We start from the raw sequence: 23,883 nt of genomic DNA, 5'->3' as shown, positions 1-23,883 counted from the left end.
AACGTCACTAATGCTCAACAACTATAAGGACAAAAATATGGTGCAACTAACTTGATCTTTATTGCAGTTCCAAAAGTAACACATTATGTTGTAAACTGCAAATCCTATGAAAATTTCAATGTAAAATGGAGACCACCACAAACATTTTTTTCAGAAATCCTATTCTCTTTGTCTATGGGTAACTTACTTTAGCAGCTTGGTTTTTACCATTCCAGAACTTATTTTTTTCATTATGCATGTATGCTTTCATATCCCTATACTTCTGATGTGTAGCCACAGATAGATATGTGTTTTTAAAATAAATTGATCAGAATATATGTGTGTTTATACAGTTACATAGTTTTGAAACATTTTAAATAACCCAATAATGACTTGCACTATCTAAGTTTGGGGTTCCTAGAAACAGAACCTGAGACACAAATTCAAGTATATATCATCCACTAAAGAACTGCTCTCAGAAATAGGGCCACTAGATTTAGCAAATAAAAATATGGTACACCTATTGAAATTTAAACTTCAGATAAACAGTGAAAATTTATTTGAAATATTTTAGGCATTTGTATCTTAAAATATGTATTCCTTTTCTGAAATTCAGATTAATCTTAGAGTCCTTTATTTTATTTGGCAACCTTATTCAAGAGAGAGCGAGCAAGTGAAGAAAAGACAAAGCAATAGGAGCTAAGCAAAAGTGTGGTGTCAGTGGGAAGCTAACTTTGCTCTGATTGTGGGGAGCTCTGTTTCTATGGGAATTATGAATTGCACCATACAGTTGCTCCCACCTTGAAGCTGGTCTTTTGTACCACCATCATTCAATCATTGGCTGGAAGCTGTGAAGGGCAGTGTATGCTTGGCGGAAAAATAACCTCCTGGATGGGCAACTCCTATTCAGCAAAGGGCAATTCTCTAGAAAAGGTGGTAGCTTTGAAAGGTTGGTTGGCAACAGTCACATTAAATACAGACATGTTTATGTGTTCATGTATACAAACCTACTTTGTCTTCCTTGAAATAGAAATATCTTGGTTTATATTTCCAAGTATATGGAGATATAGATTATCAAGAAAACATAAGGAATGACTTCTTATAGCAGAAATCTAGGGCATCTCATGATCAAAAGGTGGATTTAGACTTGTTCCTGATTTCTATATCATCTCTTTCTCTTTTGGGTTTTTTGTTTGTTTGTTTGTTTGGTTTTTTTTTGTTTTTGTTGTTTTTTTTTTTTTTTTTTTTACTAATAATTGTATCCTCTGCTTATTATTCTTGCAAAAATTAGACTGCATCATTTGTTCCATAGGGTGAGATGACTATTTAATTACTTGTTCCCAATGTTTATATTTTCTATAAATCAGTTGTAGTTTTTATAAACATGGTATGAGTTCTAACCCAATTAACCAATTACATTATTTATATCTATTGGGTTGTTATATTACCACTGACAGAGAAGTTTCTTTCCTATATTTCTGTAATAGTGGTAATTTCAGAGATAGTGCTACTCTTACCAGAATATGATATACACTTGGGTATCTAATGCCAGATGACATCTCACTGGTCAGAGGGCAAAATAATTGAGTTCGAAGGAGCTAAAAAACAGGTTGAAGAATATTTTCCACCAAAGGCAAGAGTGGATTAAGAGAACAAAAAAGGAATACTAATTGAATTATGTGTAAGAAAAAGAAGAATTTCAAATGCTGGGAAAAATAGGTAACAACATCAAATCCTTATTAGGATTGAAGTCTCATGTATGTAGAATAAAAGTCTGAAACATGGTGAAGACAAGGTACTGGGGTTAGGGCAAGTTAGAAATAAATGAAGAAAGATTCTGGCTGATTATTGGAAAGTTCAAAATTGTCTGGGACTTGCTTATGGATTTATGGTGTCTGTAAGGTTGTTCTGAAGGGCCAAAGGTTCTGGGGATGCCACCATACCCACATATAAATTGTTATAAAATGCTTATTACTATTTCATGAGGTGCAATATCACTCAGTGCACTTCTCAATGAAATATTTTTATATAATTCAAACAAAACAATTAACCAATCTTTTAAATAGTTTCACAATACAATTTTATTATAAACTAACATATGATTCTTCATGGACATATGAAATATGAAGATATGCAAGAAAAAAATTGACCCTTAGTTAATCACTACAAAACAAAAATTGTTAACCCTTTTCATTCCCTCTTCTTGTATTCTTGCTTTGCATATCATTTTTACATAATTGTAATCAACTGGCTCATATAAAATAAAATATGCTGATTAAACTAATCTTTTCTTCCTGATTATAGATAAATATTTGCTTGTTGCAAGTAATTTTAAAAATGTAGAAACAGGTGTAATGAAAAAAAATCACCCAGAACCCCTCAACCTAAAAATCACAACTATTGCTATTTTGGTGTTTTAGATGGTTTCATTATTATTCACCATTTAAAAAATCAGTAATTCCAATAATTCAATATAAACACCATTGATATAAAATATTATTAATATTTACTGTGAAAAAATAAGCATGATAATCTTTGAATGCGTGAAGGAGGGACCATATTTTAAATGAAGTCTATCAAAAGAAGCCCCAACAGTTTTAAAATTCTAGCTATTGTTATTGCAAGATATATAATTATAGCATTTAATATTGATTTAAGAGGTCATCAATAAATCAAGAGAGCCTATGAGATTTGTGAATGAAATAATGAATCTCAAGAAACCATTTTCTGTTACATGAAGAGATGAGGAAGAAAAGAAGTAGTTGAGTCAGGCTCTGCATTTCTAGCTTTTGTTTCTGGGTCATTAGAATCTGTATGAGACAATTACAAAATCCAAATGAATAGGCAAGTTTGATATCCCAGTTAGGTTCTAGTCGTGGTTTTGAACTAAACACTGTTAACTAGAAAAGCCACTAATTCCTCACATATGACACTGAATAGGCATAAATTAAAAAAAAAAAAAATTCTACACTTCGTTTGGAACCAGAAAAGAGCCCAAATAGCCAAAGCAACCTTAAGCAAAAGGAACAAATAAGGAAGCATCACTTTACCAGATTTAGGCTATACTACAAGTCTATAGTAACCAAAACAGCATGTTACTGACACAAAAATAGAGACACAGACCAATGGAACAGAACAGAGAACCCAGATATAAAACCATCCGCATATTGCCGACCGATATTTGAATTTTTTACCTCCTTTTTAAGACAGCTAAAACTTTTCAATTTTTTTCAAATAAAATTTCATGGAAAACTCCAATATATATGAGATATAAAGTAAATATGCTTGGTTCAAGTGGGAACAGAAGATTCACAACCATCAGTGAATATTATTATCACATTCTGATGCCTTTTTGATGAAACCTTTGGCTTCACTAAGGATAGTTTAAAGCCACTGAACTAAATGATCTTGAAGCTTTCTTCCAGCTTTTAAATGGTAAGCTTCTACAAATCAAATGGAAAAGTAACTTTTCAGATATTATAAAGTGCAATGCATACTAGATGATGTTTTTTTATGTGTGTTTGAGTCATTTTTATGGTGGTAATTTATCATATTATTTGATTTTGGAAGAACAGCTAAACATTCAGTTTTGATAACTTTTAGTTCTGTGAATTACTGTATTTAGTTCAGTGCTTTTTCAATCTTTGTAACATCCCTCATTAGCCTAATCATGGGAGCAATCTCCTGTGGATGATTTAATATATTATTCTCTATAATTAGGTTTATACATTAGCAGATTAAATAAAATTATGGGATTAGCAATATATTCTGATTTTATAGCATTTAATATAAGTGGTGGTTGTTCCTTAATCAACTGGGATATCAAACTCGGCTATTCATTTGGATTTTGTAATTGTCTCATACAGATTCTAATGACCCAGAAACAAAAGCCAGAAATGCAGAGCCTGACTCAACTACTTCTTTTCTTCCTCATCTCTTCATGTAACAGAAAATGGTTTCTTGAGATTCATTATTTCATTCACAAATCTCATAGGCTATCTTGATTTATTGATGACCTCTTAAATCAATATTAAATGCTATTAATTATATATCTTGCAATAACAATAGCTAGAATTTTAAAACTGTTGGGGCTTCTTTTGATAGACTTCATTTAAAATATGGTCCCTCCTTCACACATTCAAAGATTATCATGCTTATTTTTTCACAGTAAATATTAATAATATTTTATATCAATGGTGTTTATATTGAATTATTGGAATTACTGATTTTTTAAATGGTGAATAATAATGAAACCATCTAAATGCAGAGATCATGTGAGCAACTAAAATATAAAATAGACAATTCTAAATAATTGTAGACAACATTTATTGACTCCTTATTGTGTGCTGCCAAGCAATATTCTAAGTGAACTAAAGGTTTGCAAAAAAAAGAAGGTAGGTGCTGTTATTATCATGCATTATAGATGAGAAAACTAGAGCATAGAATAGAAAACATCTAAAATCATTCAGTCAGCATGCAGTGAAGCTGGTAATCCCACCCAAGTAATATGGCACCAGAGTTCACATACTGTCAAAAACTATGCTACCCTGGCTCTAAGAGCAGTACCAGAAAGAAGAAATACATAGTTTTAATGTTAAGAAATGGCTTTACTTCTTCTAAGAGAAAAAGACTTAAGCATCCACTTAAAAAATATCTTTCAAATTTTGAATCATTTTATTATTCAAGAAGATATAAAATGAATTTATATGAATTATTTTTTTATTTAAATGGTGATTTTTTTATCTATTTGTAGAAAAGTCTGTGCTTATTTATACCACTATGTTAAATATCTTAAAACCATCCATTTCCAGACTACACAGTTCCTAGAGAATATGTTAAGGTATTTGGTGTAATTTCATAAGAATAACAGCAATATTCCAAAATCAAATTGGTAAACTTAATTTAAATCTGGGCCATTTTTTTTCTCCTAAAAGTATTGTCAATGATTTTTGTTGTATGTCCAACTGGCCTAATGAAAACACATGTATTTTTAGTGAATGTATCAATGACTGAATGAGTAAGTAAATTTAACTTAATAGATTGGTAGGACATACTTCTATTAGTCTTACAACTTTCTATGGTGTCTATTGAGAAATATTTTCTGTCTAAAAATGGTTTTCAGGATACTCAAAGCTCACATAAGGCCTCTGTATTCCAAGACTTCAGTATTCCTGCTGTCATAGTCAAATACTAAGAATCATATAAAGCTCATTTGAAAGTGATGAAAGTTAAAAATAAATGATTGACAGTAGAATAATAAATACCATATATTTGATATAGGCTTAAATCATAAAAGAAAGACTTATGAATTGACATTGGGGCAACAATAAGTTTCATTCTGTCAATCCATTAGAAGGCAACCTTCAGTGACAAAGAAAACTTGAAGACAATTTCTGGAAAACAAAATCAATAGAAGGCAGCTCTCATTTGATATGGGGAATTGTAATCTAAATCAGAACTGCATTAGCAAAGAACCTGTAAAATTTCTAAACAGTAGGTGAATTATGTATATATAATTTGGAAAGGACCCTCCTTCCTGTTAAGATGAAAGAGTGAAAAAGAAATGGCATTTTTTGATGCATGTATACATTGTGTAATGATCAAATTGTCACAGGAAAGTGACTCCCAATCCTGGGAGCCAGTTGAAGTCCAAGTGGGTCCTTGGCTTCAGGAGTGAAAGAATTCAGGAGTGAGCTGACAGTATAAAGCGAAAGCAAGATTTATTGAGAAACTACAGAAAGTCTATTGTACAGACAGAGCAGAGGCTAGTTCTCCCTGCAGAAGAGAACTGCCCCCCTAGTTCCTATTGCCTTTCTGTGTAAGCAATGGAGTAATTATAGGCTAAACAAGGGGAGGAATATTCACTGAAGGGGTAGTGTTTTCCTGGAATCAGGGAGACATCCTCTATTACTCCACTATCTTGGTTCTAAGCCCTTGGAACTTGCCTTGCCTTCATCTTGTTTTGATCAGGGTAATTTGAAACTTTGTTTTGAGACGTCCTGACTTAGGCAATGCCACTGTAATGCCCAATGCAATGCCCAAGGCAGTGCCTACAGCAATGTTTAAGGCAATGTCCAGAGCAGTACCTGCCAGTTCCCTGTCTCAAAATCAGGATAATAAGCATATCAATTACTTCAGACGTTTGTTATTTCTTTGTGGTGAGAACATTCAAAATCATCTTCAATAGCTATTTTTAAATATATAACACATTATTAACTATAGTCACCCTACTGTGCAAAAGGACACCACATTACATTGCACCCCATGAATATGTACAATTATTTTGTGTCAATTCAAATTTGAAATTTTTCGGTTAAAAAGGGAAGCTTTTACAGTATTTGCCTTTTTGTAATTGCATATGTTTAATATAAAACAGTGATTAAGAGTGAATTGAATACCAAAATCCATGAAAATAACATTATAACAGTATATAGCTGAAGACATGAAGTATTTCTAGGATATACTTTTAGCGACTAACTAGAAAGATATTGTATATAAGAAAACACAGAAAAGCAATGAAGCTTTTTCCATTCTGCTAAAATAAATTTTCTGTTTCTCTCACTAGCAAAACTTTTCCAAAATAGTTTGAATATATGTCTTTTTTCTTCAAATTATGTTTTAGTCATTTTATATTGTTGCCTGAAATCATTGCTAAGAGGGCAGATTTACATATAGTTTGATGCAAATGAGGTGAGCTGCTTTGCCTGCCAGTTCTATCAGTAATTTTACTATGCTTTAGGAACATTTTATATAAAGGGAAAAACAAAGACTTAGTGCCACTAGATTTCTAGGATAATCAAATGGCCATTAACAATTTGATTTTCTTAGAAATCAGGTTCATTTGTTTCTCCAACTTAATATCATAAAAATATAAAGGCAAGTGAAATGTTATAAATTCATAGGACAGTCTCCCTGGGAAAGTGCTATTAGTACAGAATTGCTAACAACGAACAAATTACTGCAATTAGAGTTACCTGAGTGGCATTGTAAGGCCACTCTACCTCACTAAAGTTATATGATCCCAGAATTTGTGTTCTTTGCATTAATATTAAGACTCTCTGAGTGCATAAGGGAAGATACTTAGTGATTATTCATCTGATAAAGCACTTCAGAGTTTAGATTCTTGTAAATGTGGAGTAATTATAGGTCCTTTGGGAGATTCAGCTGCATTTCTATCTTAAAATAAGAGCTGCAAGGAAAATTACTCTTTATAAGATAGTTGTAGAATAAAAATAAAAAACCTGTACTTATTTTTTTTTAAAGAACAGTGTCTGCTTCACTGCTATGTCTGCATAAGAATTAAAAGTCCGCATGTACTAATTGTATACATTAATTGTATTAATAATTACATAGATATAGCCTCTAATTCACAACAGTCCCCCTCAGGAGTCTTTGTCAAGATTTGATTTAATGAGATAATTGAAATGAAAGAGTTTAAAAACTATTACACACCATAGAATGGTATGCAAATTAATAATATTAATTTATATACAAGAAATTGATGTTCTTTCAAAAGAACAAATCAAAATACTACAACTCAAGATACCTCAGGATCCAACGAGGATAAAAGGAGAGGCGAGTCTTTAGGCTTCATATGATGTTCTCTCTCGCACACATGCACTCTCTCTCTCTTTCTGTCTCTTTCTTCATATATACTTTATGAATATATATAAAAACTCATTTTAGCTAAACCCTCAAAAATAAAACTTGTCCTGACCTGAAGATTTAGAAATATCTGAGAGAAAAATGCTACTGTATTTTATAGTATTACTTTTATAATTTTTTTCTTCTCTAATGTTACTTATTGATTTGGAACTGTCCTTTCAAATTTGAATTAACAACTTGGACAGAGGCCTAGAAATAACTTTCATCAAATTTTTCAGGAAGAATTTTAAAACAGGTGGTGTATTAGAATCACAGATTATCTTTAGAGGAAAATAGTAATTGAATACAATATGATGAATTTTAAAAAGAATAAATATGATGTCCAGTGTTTTGCTTCAATTAATCAGTTTTATGACTATAGTTGTATCAATGTAAAAAAGACCATAGTGTATTGGATTTTTTTTCCACTGAGGAAACATTACCAAAATTTATAGGAGGTAAATTAAATAATTAATTCCATTAAATTTAATATTTCCTATATGTGAAGTAGATACATATATAAATAAGGTACAGCCCTTGCCCTTAATTAGTTTATAGTCTGTTTGAGCGTATAAACAGGTAATGATGACACAGTGTAGTACACCCGTGACTGTGATATGAAGAGGGTCTGAAGTAGAGAAGGCACACTGAACCCCAACTGGCAGGAAATGCTTGCTGGGAGTGATGACACTTAAATCATATTTTAATGTTGCTTTAATAAGGTATATGGAAGAGACAAATGGGGAGTTCAAGTTGGGGAAGTAGACTGGCCATTAATCATCAGAGTCCCAGTATGAAATGCTAAAGATTTCAACCTTTGTCTTCTGAGTGCTAAGAACAGCCATGGGGGTATTTATGCTGGGGAGAACCAAGCAAACATTTTAGAAAGATCCTTTTGGAAACAGGGTGGAGTATAAAACAGAGTGTGGAGAGTTACTGGGATTACTAAGGAAGCCTGTAAATTAAGGGATTGAAAACAAACCTTTCAACTCTAAGGTATTAAAATATTGTATTCTGTCATACGTCCACATCCTAAGATCACTTCTATTTATAGAAGAAAATGAAGCCTTTCATTTCTGCTTCAGATCTTAAGGACTAGACCAGTGCTTTTCAAACTACCTTTTTAGTGGTTCTTTCTAAGTGCTGCAGAGCCAACTTCAAGGACCAGGGAAGAGACTGAGCTATCAGCCCTTTGGAGTTCTACAAGTCTCACAAATTATTTTTAACCAGATTAATTATATTTGGGAGTCCACGTAGTACCACACTGTGTTTCAGTTCCAACACTGAAGGGAGTTTGAACAACACTACACTGTGTTTATATACTTAAGAAATCTGTGTTGGTTCTAAAATGTGCAGGCTCTCATTCTGGTATAAATTCACAATCTGATAGTATTAATATAATAATAAGAAAATTCAATAAAAATTTCCAATAGGTTTGTGTTTACCATTATTAGCATCATTATGATATATATGTATTACATATATGTATACATATAAATATGCTTATTTATGTTATCTGTGTATTTGTATGTATATGTATATTGATATATCCATATACATATTTATATGTGTGTGAGAGACAGAGAGATATTTTTTAAATACCAAATCACCAGGCAACAGTAGGAGTTACACACCTCTCTATTACTCCCATGCTGCAACAAGTGGATACTGCCATAGAAGGGGAAATACTGGATTAGCTAAAGAATTAACTTTTTATAAGAAGTGTCTTTTATTGGCAGTGGTTCTCAACTAGATTCTGTACAGTTCCTTAGACAGCATCTGGAAATGTAATGTTTGGGATTTTTAATGATTGGGGGCTGCTACAAAAATTTAGTGGAGAGAGCTGAATGTGTGAAACACCCCACAATGTTCATGACATTCTCATACCACAAAGAATTGTCCCACCCAAATTGTCAATAACATTAAGAAACACTGGTAGTTAGGCTCAGGCTGAAGAGGATATAACAATTGCAGATAGTATTTATGATGGAAGTATGTGCATTTCATATTTGAGCTCTTCAAGCACCCATATCTTGGCACTTGATTTCATCTTGGCACTTGATTTCTCAAACTTAATTGTTCAGCTTCTGATTTTGAATCTGAATATCGTTGTAGTTTCTCCAGTTCTGCCACTTTAAATCTCTAATTCTCACTACTGACTTCTCTATTCCCAACCCCCTTCTTTCTTCCTGTGTTTATGAAATCAGCCTGATAAAACGTAAACTGATCAAAACAGTAACTACTTCCTTGAAACTTTGATTTCAGAATTGATCCTGTTCATAATAAAGGTACTATCCTGATTAGCAATAAATTTAATGTTACTTTGCCTCCCAGTCATATACATACGTCAAAAAATATCCAGTGTATCACACTGAATAGGGAAATTAAGAGAAGCAGGAATTTACCAGTTAATATTTGAGTCAAAATTATTTGGCAATTTTAATGGACTAATATTTACATATATTAATTAGTGTGTGTGTATGTATATGTATGTAGATGTATACTTTAAAAGTAATTTTATTAAATCATGACAATTTTGTCACTTCTCATTTTGGCAGCCAATTTTATAAGTAGATTATTGCCTAATAGCTCAGTAAATATTGTTTGAATATTTGGTGTTTTTTTTTATTTCTATGCATATGTCATAATATGTATATAAGAATATTCTGTCTGGTTTCTTTTCTTTTCATAGCTGGTCCCATTTCATTTTAAGCAGTTAGATTGCCACGTAGCCATTACAACCTACCATGAGGGCTTATTTTTCTTACAACTTCATGAAGAGTTAGCTACATAAATACTTTTAATGGGAAAATTCTACCATTTACAGTTAAAACTCTGTTATACATACTTTCTCAGGATCATAAGTATATGTAAAAAGTAGTTTTATTGTTGGCTTCTTTACTGTGTGGAACCCACCTGATATCTGCTAAAGTCTGATTTAAAATAAACATACCACAAACAAAATTGTTTGTTAAACCCTGTTCATGCACACTCTAGTTATGGTTAAAAATCATTGGAATTATAACCTCATTACATGACACATTTGTTTGCAAAGAGGAGCTGTATATTTTAAATGAATGGTGCATTGCAGAGAAATATGGGGTACATTTAGCTTATGGAAGAAAATTTCAAATTTAAGATAATGTATATATAAAATCCAGAATAATATAATTGGAAGATAAATCTGTTGAGTCTAAATAAAGCTAGATGCTCAATAGTGTGTGCTTCTTTCAAAGCCACAAAATTTTCAGTATAAACTACTTTGTTTTATTTCAAAGATGTGCAAAGTATGATGCATGATTCTCTCATTTTAAGGACCTTAAAGAGAGTTGTAGGTGTGACATCTGCCAAAATTTTAATATATTCAAGATAAGATTATAGATAATAAATGCCTCTATAATAATTATTGGGATTTAGAGGAGAGAGTAAACACTTCCAGACTGAGTTGCAGGAAAACTTCTTAAAAGAGATAAAAACAGGAATAGGTAAGGTTTCCCAAAGAGAAATAGAAAGTAAGGGCATTGAGAGAATGAATCAATATAAAGTGTGTTAAAAAGATGTTCAAAATAATATTTTAGGTTAAGTTTGTGTAGAGGAGTAGTGAAAAGTAAATTAGAAAGGTAGAATCTTTAGTTTATGAAATCCCTTGAATTAAAGAGTTAAAGAGTTTAGACTTCTATAAATAAAATTTTTTGAAGAGAGGGTTTCTAAGAACACAGAGTCTGAGGATAAGCTTATATGCTATTATTTTCTTAGGGAGTGAATCTCAAAGAACAGAAGTGAGGGACAAGGCATTGAAGCTGGGAAGGAGAGCAAGCTCCAATTAAGCTGTTTACTCCTAAATTCAATTGATTGCTCATACCTTGAGAGGGTGCTCTGAGAATCCATATAAACTCCGTCAGGACTGTTTCACGGAAAGAAAGGAGAAAGTAAGAAAATTTAACCAATTCTGAGATCATATTGGTTAAACATTCACTCCATTAATTGTTAATACTCCCACTTTTCTGGACTGTAAATTGGGCAAGAACTGAGTCAGTGTCAGGCTGTAACTGCTTGAGGTCTATCAGAGCCTAAACAGAGCTAGAACTGGAAGAAGTGATGCCTAGATGGTAGGAAATGGGTAGGGGAATTCTGATATGGGGACATTTTAGAAAAACTATTTTCATAGCTTAATTGAGAAAAGGATATTAAAGACAGGAAACTGAGAAAATTGTTGAAATAGCCCAGGTGAACAAGGCAAAGAATTTTATTGGCATAGTGGTATTTGGAATGGGAAGGAAAGAATGACTATGAAAGGTATAGGGGAAAGAAATTGTCAGGGCCTAGCAAGAGACTGGATGTGGGAAGATAAAATGGAATCAAATATGATATCACCTTATTTAAGCCTCGTTTGAATAGTGATGAATAGTGATTCTGTTCCCATAGGAAATTATTTTTGTTGTTAATGATAATGTTTTTTTCTGAGTAAATGTTAAATGTTAAATATCTTTTAGATATTTTGGAATTCAAAATGCAAAATATCTAAAAGATATTTTGAATTCACAGTGCATTAATCTCAATAGTAATGACATTCTAATCATGCATATGGAAACTATAGAATAGTATAGAATGTATTGTCATTTTCACAGTCAGTAAATATATTTTCTGCTTTCTTTCACAGAGTACAACTACAGTTATAACCATGTCCTTTGTGCAGGGGTCAGGGGACAACTTTTCTCTGAAAGCATGGCATCTATTATTTCTCTTTCCTGGAAGGTTGGGATTGTGGTACATAATCAAAAGTTTTTTCAGAGAGTTTATATAGAATATTTTATACAAAAACAACTCCTCCCACACACACACATAAATACACATAAACACCCAGTTACTGTGCATTTTGGCACATCACTATTTCATGTGTTTAAGGGGTAGAAAATGTGGTTCAGGGTTTAAAACCAAAAAAATAGTGGCTGTCATTACATGAAAGTTAACTGAGCAATAAACTGATAACTGATATAACCTCTACTTCTGCCACCCTGACCCCTTTTTTATGAGCTCATGGAGCAATGACAGTGGTGGCTCGGGAAAAGAGGCTGACCGGTATCCACAGAATAAATCATCCTTTCCAATTTGTTATTAAAGTCTTCCTATGCTGAGGTCATCCTTTGTTGAGTATTCACATGGGACACAAATGTCTTCATTGTTTTTGCTCATGCAGAGAGGTCTATCCACATACTTCTTTCCAGACTTCCTTATCACCAATTTTTCAGCCATGTTACTTCCAAACTCCTGACCATACAGTCAAACTATTGGATACAGCCAGATTAGGATATAATCACACATCCGGTCATTTGTCCTTCCAAGCAAAGTGAACAAGCACTGTTGTTCAGGGATGTCTCAGAGAGGGGCCGTAGTGCTGCAGCTGTACACTCTCAGGTGGTGCCTACAAACTGTGCAGTGCCATCTCTAAACCAGGTCCAAGTCTCATCTTCTTCTGTCAGCTTATTTTTGGCAACTCCCATGAAGCCATAGAGAGAGAATGTAGTACAGCAGAAGCACAGACTATGGATATTTGAGCCATTTCTTCATGACACTTGTTTGTTCAAGGCCTGCTTGAGCCAATCATGTATATACCACTTTTATTCTATTACAGAGTACTGCTGTTCACTCTCAGCTTTATGCCCTAATGGGTCAGATAATTGAGCAATTAGCTTTAATGACATGAAGGTGACTGTGAGTTGTCTGGCCTGACATTTGAGTGAGAGTCCACTTAATGTCCTATTGTCCAGTGGAGAACTAGTATTCATAATATCCCCCTCTCTGTGTGTCAATATATCATTTATCTAGACATTTAGAATTTCTGTAAGAAATATGCCCCATACTGCTATGCATTTACTACTTTCCTCCACAAAACAGAACTAAAACTACATGTATATATTGGCAGCAAACATGGCAAATTTTATGTGTGTATTTCAATAGTTTTAGTAAACCATTTTAGTTTACCAAAAGCCATTGTATGTCAGCTCTTATATGAAAATTATTTACCTGAAGTGCCAGGGTTGTTAACTTCATAGCAAATAAACAGAGTCAGGGTTACTAATTATCTATTGCTTTACAATCTATATTGGCTCATTAGAGTTGACCTTAAAAATCCAAATGTATTAATACTATAGAACAATTAAGTTGAAACTATTTTAACATTTCCTAGGAGAGAGGCTTTCTTGACTTGCCCCAAAGCCATCCATCTAAGTCTTTTAATATGTGTACATGGGGAATTTTTATACAATATCATATCAATAAATAATCTCATGAACTATGGCAAGGAATGTATAGCTCCACAAATACATGGACCACATATAAATAATCTCTGTCCATTTACTAAAAAGCCTCATGGGATCTCAACATGTAACCGCCTCAGGCTTCCTTATCTCCCAAACTCCTTAAGTACTCACATACTTACTACTCCCATCTGCTTACTACTCCAATTCTGCCCCCTGACCTCCCACCCTCTGATCACCAGGCTCATTACCTATAAGCTTTCACGTGGCAGCTCTCTTCCCATTACTCGGTTCTCCTCTCACATAGCATATGTCATCCTCCCAGCTGGAACTTTCCTAGCCATCAAATCTAATCCCTTTGCACCCAGTTTCTATTACTTCTTTCATTCTACTTTCTTGAGGAATGTATCACCACATGAAATTACCTTGTTAGTATTTTTTTCTATGACGTGGAAGGACTTTAACAGGCTTTGTGCTGCCCTTTTCGGTACAGCCCAATCTCTTGGACTGGAATTTGGCCTCAGAGTGTCAGCACCTGTTTTCACTCCCTGAAACTCAAGAATTTCACCTCAAGAGGCCCTCTTAGAATCTTCTTCTACCTTTACAAGTGAAACCAAGGCATGTAAATATGAATTACATAGGACATTATATTGCAAATGTATTTGGATTGCATTCATATATTTTATTCAATATAGAAAAGTAAGTGACTTGAAAATATATGCATATGATAAGTCTAATTTCTCTGAATTTTTTTTCTGTGTTTCCACTGTTATTCCAAAGACAGTCCTGAAAATGAAGGAAATTTTAGAAGGTTGATATCTTCTGAATGTAAGAAATACTTTTGTATTTGAAATAACAAAGAATAGTACAGGTTGCACATGGATGTAGAGTTCATTTTAACCTAAGGATTTTTAAAGAAAACAACTAAAACATTATCAGAAAGTCTAAAAATAATTATTTTAATAGATGAGAAGTTAAAATAAATGTTTCTTAAAGGTGACTTCCAAAAAAGGAAAAGTTTATGTGATGTTGAAGTAAAATTTTAAAAATTGGCTCTAAACATAAACTTCATTGTGTATAACTTTCTTTAGCTTTTCCTTTTTTGTGATATTACATATTTTAATACCAGGAAGATATATTTTTACTATAAAAGCATACACAAAAATACCAAAATGCATATAAAAGCATAAATTACAGGAATTATTCTTCATCTCTTTTATATTAATATGCTTAATTTCTTTAATGTCATTGCTTTGTGGGCGTCACACCAGGAGTTCAAATAGTATTTATTACAGGAAAAGACACATCTTTGTCTACTTTATATTTGACATTCCATCATCTTTTTCTTAATACAATGGAAGAATCCCTATATTATTACCCTCATAGTCTTTTTTAAAATTAATATTTTTGAGGTATAATTAACATACAATAAACTGTACATATGTACTTGTACAATTGTATAAGTTTTGAGATACATGCACATGAGTGAAACTATCATCATAATCGCAATAATGAACAAATCCTTCGCCCTCAAAGTTGCCTCATGATCGTTTACAATCACTTTTTCCCCTACTGTTTTCAGCCCCAAATTCTTAAGATACTGCTGATTTACTTTCTTTCATATTGAATTGTTTGCCTCTTCTAGAAGTGGACATTAAGGTTGCTTCTATATCTTGGCTATTATGAATAATGCTGCAATGAAAATACGAGTGCAGATATTTCTTTGAGATCTTGATTTCAATATTTTTGGATATGTACCCAGAAATAGGTTTATTGCATCATATAGTTCTATATTTTATTAATGCTTTGTGGAATCTCCATAATGTTTTTCATTCCTACCAACAGTGTACAAGAGTTCCAATTTATCTACATTATCACCAACATGTTTGTCTTCTATTTAGTTTTTTTTTTTTGTAATAGGCATCTTAAGAGGTGTGTTGTGATATCTCTTGTGGTTTGGATTTGCTTTTTCCTTATAATTAGTGATGTTGAGAATCTTTTCATATACCTATTGACCATTTGTATGTCTACTTTGGAGAATTGTTTATTCAAGTCCTATGCCCATTTTTTTTTTTTTTTTTTTTTTGAGACAGAGTCTCACTTTGTTGCCCGGGCTAGAGTGAGTGCCGTGGCGTCAGCCTAGCTCACAGCAACCTCAAACTCCTGGGCTTAAGTGATCCCACTGCCTCAGCCTCCCAAGTAGCTGGGACTACAAGCATGCGCCACCATGCCCGGCTAATTTTTTCTATATATATTTTTAGTTGGCCAGATAATTTCTTTCTATTTTTAGTAGAGACGGGGTCTCGCTTAGGCTGGTCTCGAACTCCTAACCTCGAGCGATCCACCCGCCTCGGCCTCCCAGAGTGCTAGGATTACAGGCATGAGCCACCGCGCCCGGCCTTTATGCCCATTTTTGAACCGGAAATTTGTTTTTTGTTTTCAAGTTATAGGAGTTCCTTATATGTTTTGTATATCAACCCTTTTTTCAGATACATGGTATGCAAATATTATCTCTCATTCTGTGCCTTTTCACTCTGTTGATTGTTTTCTTTGCTGTGCAGAAGTTTTTTAGTTTGGTGTGATGTCACTTGTCTATTTTTGCTTTTGTAGTTTGTGCTTTTTGTGCATATTTCAGAAGATCATTGCATAGACTAAGGCCATGAGCATTTTTCCCTATGTTTTATTTTAGGAGTTTTATGTATTTGAGTCATGTATTTCAGTCTTTAATTCATTTTGAGTTGATTTTGTGTATGGTATAAGATAAGCATCCAGTTTTATTCTTTTTCATGTGAATATCCAGTTTTTCCAATATTATTTGTTGAAGACATTGTTCTTTCCCCATTGTGTATTCTTGGCACCCTTGTCAAGAATCAGTTGACCGTCTATGTGTGGGTCTATTTCTGGGCTTTCTATTCTATTCTATTGGTCTGTATGTTTTTATGCCATTACCATACTGGTTAGGTTACTGTAGCTTTGTAAATTTTAAAATCAGAAATTATGTTGCCTCCAGATGGGTTCTTTTTCAGGATTGATTTGGCTTTTGGGGACTTTTGTGAATCCGTATGAATTTTAAGATTTTTAAAATCTGTTTTTGCAAAGAATGCATCGGTATTCTGATAGAGATTGCATTGAATTTGTAGGTCTCCTTGGGTAGGTAGTATGGACATTTTAACATATTAAGTCATCCAGCCCATGAACATGGAATGTCTTTCCATTAGTTTCCTCTTAATTTCTTTCATCAGAGTTATATAATTTTCAGCATACAAGTCTTTCACTTCTTTGGTTAAGTTTATCCTTAAGTAGTTAATTACTTTTGATGTAATTTTAAATAGGATTTCTTTCTTAATTTTTTTTTAGATATTGAATTATTGGTGTATGGCAATGAACTAATTTTGCACGTCGATTTTTGTCCTTCAACTTTACTGAATTTATTAGTTCTAATAGTATTTCTGTGGAATCTTTAGAGTTATCTACAAATAATATTATGTCATCTGCAACAAGGTTAATTTTACTTCTTCCTTTCCAATTTGTATGTCTTTTATTTTTCTTATCTAAATTGTCTGGCTAGGACTTTCAGTAATATGTTAAATAGAAATGGCTAGAGTGGGCATCCTTGTCATTTTACTGATCTTAGAAACGGAGCTTTGGATTTTTATCATTTAGTTTGATGTTAGCTATTGGTTTTCATATATAATGTTTATTTTATTCAGGTACATTCTGTCTATACCTAGTTTGTTGATAGTATTTATGATGAAAGGATGTTGAATTTTGTCAGATGTTTTTTATATATCTATTGAAGTGATCATGTGATTTTCGTGCTTCATCCTTCTAATGCAGTAGATCACATTAATTGATTTGCATATGTTGAATCATCCTTGCATCCCAGAGATAACTCCTGCTTATCCATGGTGTGTGATATTGTGATGTTATGATGTTGAATTCCATTTGCCAGTGTTTCTTGAAGATTTTTGCATCTATATTTATTAGGGACATTGGCCTATGTTTTATTTCTTCTAGTGTCCTTATTAAGCTTTGGAATCACAGTAATGCTGGCTTCATAAACTGTGTTTGGAACTATTCCCTCTTTATCAATTTTTTCGAAGAGTTTGAGAAGGATGATTTTAATTCTTCCTCCAATGTTTGGTAGAATTCACCAGTGAATACATTTGGTCCTGTACTTTCCTTTGTTGAGAGGTTTTTGGTTACAAGTTCAATCTTCTTATTCATTATTGGTCTGTTCAAATTTTCTGTTTCTTCATGATTCAGTCTTAGTAGGTAGCATATTCCTGGAAATTTATGTATTTGTTGGCATATAATTGTTCATAGTGTTCTCTTATGACCTTTTTGATTTATGTGACATCATTTGTAATGTCTCCTCTTTCAATTATGATTTTATTTGAATTTTCTCTCTTCTCTTTGTTATTCTTAGGCTAACAAAAGGTTTTTCAATTTTCATTAGTGGATGATGCTCTGCTCTCCCTTTTCTCCTGAGGGAGAAGTCATGGGACAAGACAATCTGTTTTGGTGCTGAACTATGCTGGCTTGGGGGAGGTCTGATATAAGTAAAGTGAAATAACTTTTTTGATAAATTTTAATGTGTCTGTTCACTCAGTTTTGTCCTCATCAATAACCAATGGCTGACACTTCCCAATCCATCTTTTTGATGATGTCACTCTGTTGAAATGATCTTTTTAGACTCTGATGGGATATGGTTCTTTTCCTGAAGTTGGAGTACTGCTTCTTGATTTCCTAGTTTTTTTGATTGTGACAAATACGGCTGTTTTCTCCATGAGCCAGCCATGTTGTTTTTGAAGTCAATCCTGGGCAAGCCAGTTTTCCATACTTTCCATTGACTTTATGTGCACCTAGTTCTCTCTATTACAAATCGTATTTTCTTAATATAGCTAGATTGAATTATTTTATGCAACTGAAGCTTAATAAAAGCATTCAATTCATCCTTCAAGTCCCATAATTATGTAGAAATTTAAATAAAATATCTGAACATGTCTCTTTCATGAATGATAGTAGGTTGTGTATGGCATCTTGTTGATACTTATCTACATAGTCATAATTATATTTCATTTTCCCCTCTAGATCATAAGCTCCTAGAAATAGTGACTATGTGCCATATACCATTGGATACTCAACAATATTGAATTCTCATTTTTCAAAATATTTTTAGATGAAATAAGAGTACATGTTATGTTACAGGACTATTACTAAAAATCCTGGGCAAAATAAAATGTTAATGATTCATTTGTTTCTTACCTATTTCATTATTAACTGTATAATTTAAGAATCAATTATTAAATACAATATTTTATAGTGTTATTCTTTTTCCATTTATGTAAAATACACACACAGTATAAGGCAATAAAAATTGCCCTTAATGCACAAAAAGAAATGGTGTTTCTTTTCAGATGGAAATTAAATTATTATTTGAGTTATTGCATATTCAAGCTAATACACGTGGAATTAAATGAGGTCATTTTGAGAAATTTTTAGTAATATGCATATGATTACTACACAATAGGCTAAGCAATAAGATTTTATTTAGAAACATTGGCATAGAGATTAAATGGGTTAAATATTTAACAGTTATAGTAAATCACTCCACTATACTTTAATGTTTTAACTTTAAATGCCTTTAACTATAATTATTTGTATACTATAGGGTGGTTAATTGTTAAATCATGTTGGAAAGCAGTTTATCTCTTCTGAATGGTTGCTTAATCTGAATTAAAATATAAATTCATTCAGTAAAATTCAGATGCCTTCCTCCATTGTTTACTTTTCATTTTACTCCCTCTGACAATCCCAAATCAGAGGAAACAAATTACATGCATATGCATACACTATTCCCTTGATGCCAGCATTTAAATGTCTCCATTTTATTTTAATGTTTGTTAATTATTAAATATGCATTACTATTTATATATTAGAAGTCATAATACTAAGTTTAATAAGTGTTACCATATTTTGTTTTATTCTGTATGTTAGAATAGATTTAAATTTGTTTAATAAAAAATCTGACATTGCCTATATTTTTAAAGATGACCTGTACAACTTATGAACTATTCCAAGTGACTGATGTGGTACATTCAATTAACAACCCCCTCCAAAATAATAAATCATTCATAGAAAAGTGAATGTGAAGAGCAGGTTGATGGCTGTAGTGTTGAGAATGAGTGCTAAAAGAAATCATAAGGCCCATTCAACTTTTATAGTAAAAAGCCCAAGTAAATATTTCTTTATTGAGAGGATAAACCAATGGATAAATGATATAGAGAAAGGAAATCTGGCATTACTTGCTTTCCTTTGTGCCTTTTTTCTTATTAAAAGTAGTAAATATTGAAAGATGAGTCTTGGAAAGGGTCAAAGTTAGTAAATGGTTTTTCTCTGGCTATATAAGGCTAGCAGCCAGGCTAAGAACCTGTTAAATACCCAATGTCCCCTGGGAATAGGCCAAAGAAAATCTTGGACACCTTTTAGCAAAATTGCAAATGTCTGCAGAGTGCATTTTTCTAGTCTCCAAGATTCACAATAGCTTGAGGCCTCTAATTCTAATTCTTCTGCATGATTGACTGTTCTGGACCTATAGAATGAGTATAAACTGAAGAACATCTTATTATGGGATAATGGAGAGTAGGTGACACAGACTAAAGTGCATGAATACTCATGATGTTTAAGTGTAAAGTGTTCACTTTTAAAAATATGTCCAAACTTGCAACTAAGTTTTGTAGTTCTTTACACTTACTGTGAGATGAATAACTGATGTAAGCACAATGCATTTTAAAAGACAATGGTTCTGTCATGTCCTGAAATATTTCTATAACTTTATCAATATTTTATAGGTATTTTGATAAATTCTTAATTTTATTTATAAAAGAAACATTGGCTATATATTGGATTTGGGCTGACAAATAATCAGAATATTTTTACATTCATATTTCCTCACTAAATTTGCTTTACCTCACTCAGGTTTTGGCACATAATAGACAGTGAAAGGATACATGTTTAATGAATAAATAAATTCAAGCAGATGCTCAAACATTGTTTCATGCCAACAGAACTAATGCATATAAGAGTTAATATTTTGGGGAATGAGTCCATCAAAATTCCATGAATACTGTAAGTTATGTAACTTGTAAATAGGTAGCTATGTTTAATTTAAATTAATTTACTTGGCAGAAATATCAGCAAGTATTATTTAACTTTTAATTTTAGCAAGCAGAAATAGAACTGTTTAGAAAGCCAAAGAAATATTATGACTCTGGAATCACTAAACGTTTAACTGAGGAATATAAACATAATCATATAGCTTACCATTGTTCATGATGATTAATATTTGATAGTACTTCCTTCATATATTTCCCTGAGGCAGTACTTTTACACTTTTGTAATGGTTTTGCAAATATTATTTCATATTATGTTTTAACCAGCTAATATTTTAATGTATGCATTTAAACTGTTTTATATTTTCTTTTAATAATGCAATAATATTTGTATAATCAATGTAATAGTTGCACAATTCTTCATGATTTATGGATCACTAAGATCATTAAAAATTAAAATGAGCAAAAAAAGGCTCATAAAACTTCTGCAATGTAGTATGGGTTAGAATAATTTATCTTCTGGTAACTCATGATGGCAGTGCATTGCTCATGACTTCTAGCTTGAGGGGGTTGAATAAAACAGGCAGAATGAAGTAAGAATCTTAGTTGTGTGTAAGGATATAATACAATTTTAAAACAAATAAGTTACTAAATACTTACATGGTGTGGAGACTGGAGCCCTTACCTTTCAGTTATCTATGTTTTAAGATTAGATGAGATAAATGGTAGTTTAGACAAGTTGTGGCTGGTCTTCTCTTGCAGGTATGTGTGTGTGTGCACATGGATGTAGAAATACTCAGGAGTGTAACTTGTGTGAATAGAGAGAGGGAAATCATAATTCTGAGCTATTATTAAATATGAGATGTGGTCCTTTGTACTTTATATTTTTTATAAATTTTATACTCCGCCAACTGTCTTCTTCTGCCCCCAGTATGGACGCCCTGGTGGAAACCTTTCAAAACTCCTCTAAACTCATAACATAATAAACCCCAAACACTGCAGCCATCCAGTCCCAGCAAGGTGCGAGTTGTAAAGACAAACCAATTATACATCAAAAAATAATTTAAATAACTGTTTACTGAAATTTATTGAAAAACGGTAAAAGGGAATCTCATTCATATACTACTATAAATCTTAAAATGAGTTTTTTGCATGTTTCTCTCTCAAGATCTTTTTTGTGCAGCAGCTACTCTGAAATATTTTCATTTTTTTCCAAACTTCCCAAATTTCTTTAAATTATTTATAATATTCTTACCTTTTTCCATATCCTCTTTCTTTTAGAACTCTGCTGTTGTTATAGTTGTTTTACCAGTAACCCTGCCCTGCCTTTTCAAAATACGTTAGTCAAGGTCTTTTCAGGGCATGTCAGTACTTTAACTCACCCAGTTTTCAAATTCTTCACAGTAAGTGCCCAGGCCCCAATTTTGCAAAACTAGAATTCTTCTTAGTGAATATGAGATGGGGGAGAAGAGAGATGCTACCAATTTACACAATTCTCTTTTGCTGCCATACATCACAGGAACTGGTGAAAAGAAGCTTTCACATTACATGTAAGGTGACAAATGAACTCATCTCTTTCATTAGTATACTCCTAATTATATAGCTTTTTATTATTTATTTTATCTTTTCTTTTCTTTCTTATTGATACACAGTATTTATATATATTTATGGGGCACACGTGATATTTCATCACATGCACAGAATGTGTAGTGATCAAATCATTTTATTTAAGGTATCTATCACCTCAAGTATTTATCATTTCTCTGTATTAGGAACAAACATTTCAAGTCATCTCGTCTAGCTACTTTAAAATATATATATATATTTATATATAAAAATAAATCCACAGCTAATACCATACTGAATGGGAAGAGCTGAAAGCCTTTCCTCTTAGAACTATAACAAGACAAGGTTGCCTACTTTCACCACTCCTGTTCAACTTAGTACTAGAATTCCTAGTGAGAGCAATCAAGCAAGACAAAGAAATAAAAGGCATCCAAATTGGCCAACAGGAAATCAAATTTTCCCTCTTTCCAGATGATATAGTCTTATATCGAGAAAGACCTAAACACTCCACAAAAAGAAAAAAAAAAAAACTCTTAGGTATGCTAAATAAATTCAGTAAAGATGCAGGATAAAAAATTAACATTCACAAATTACTAGCATTTCTATACACCAATAATGAACTAGCTGAGAAATAAATTAAGAAGGCAATCAATCCCATTTACAATAACTGCCCCCCCAAAAAAATACCTGGGATTAAATTTAAGCAAGGATGTGAAAGACCTATTTTAAAAAAACCTATGAAACTCTGATAAAAGAAATTGAAGAGGACATGGACAAATGTAAGAACAATAAAAAAATCCTCAAATTCATATGGAACCAAAAGAGAGCCAGAATAGCCAAAGCAATCACAAACAAAATGGATAAAGCTGGAGGCTTCATACTACTTGACTTCAAAATATATTACAAGGCTGTAGTAACCAAAACAGCATAGTATTAAAACAGACACATACACCAATAAAACAAAATACAGAGCCCAAAAATATTAACAGCTGACTTATTTTTTTTTCTTTTTTTTTTTTTGAGGGAAGGTCTTGCTCTGTCGCCTAGCACAATCAGGTTATTGCAGCCTTAAACCCCTGGGCTTAAGCCATTCTCCTGCCTCAGCCCTACAAGTAGCTGGGACTACAAGTGTGCACCACCACACCTGGCTATTTTTGTTTGTTTGTTTGTTTTGAGGAGACAAGGTATCACTATGTTGCTCAGGCTCGTCTCAAACTCCCGGCCTCAAGCAATACCCCTGCCTCAGTCTTCCAAGTGCTGGGATTACAGACATGAGCCAACATGCCCAACCCCAACTAATTATTGACAAAGGTGCCAAGAAC

The 23,883-nt window shown here is 32.7% G+C and overlaps 1 protein-coding gene across 1 annotated transcript in view; it reads left to right on the top strand.

Annotated features, from left to right (window-relative positions):
• ZNF804A (zinc finger protein 804A) overlaps positions 1-23,883 on the top strand; it is a 272,430-nt gene that overhangs the window by 86,705 nt on the left and 161,842 nt on the right. The window lies entirely within an intron of this gene.

The sequence above is a fragment of the Lemur catta genome, chromosome 8 (genome assembly GCF_020740605.2).
Source record: "Lemur catta isolate mLemCat1 chromosome 8, mLemCat1.pri, whole genome shotgun sequence".
Classification (NCBI taxonomy): domain Eukaryota; kingdom Metazoa; phylum Chordata; class Mammalia; order Primates; family Lemuridae; genus Lemur; species Lemur catta.
Note: the sequence above shows the minus strand (reverse complement) of the source record. Positions and strands in the feature narration are given on the sequence as shown.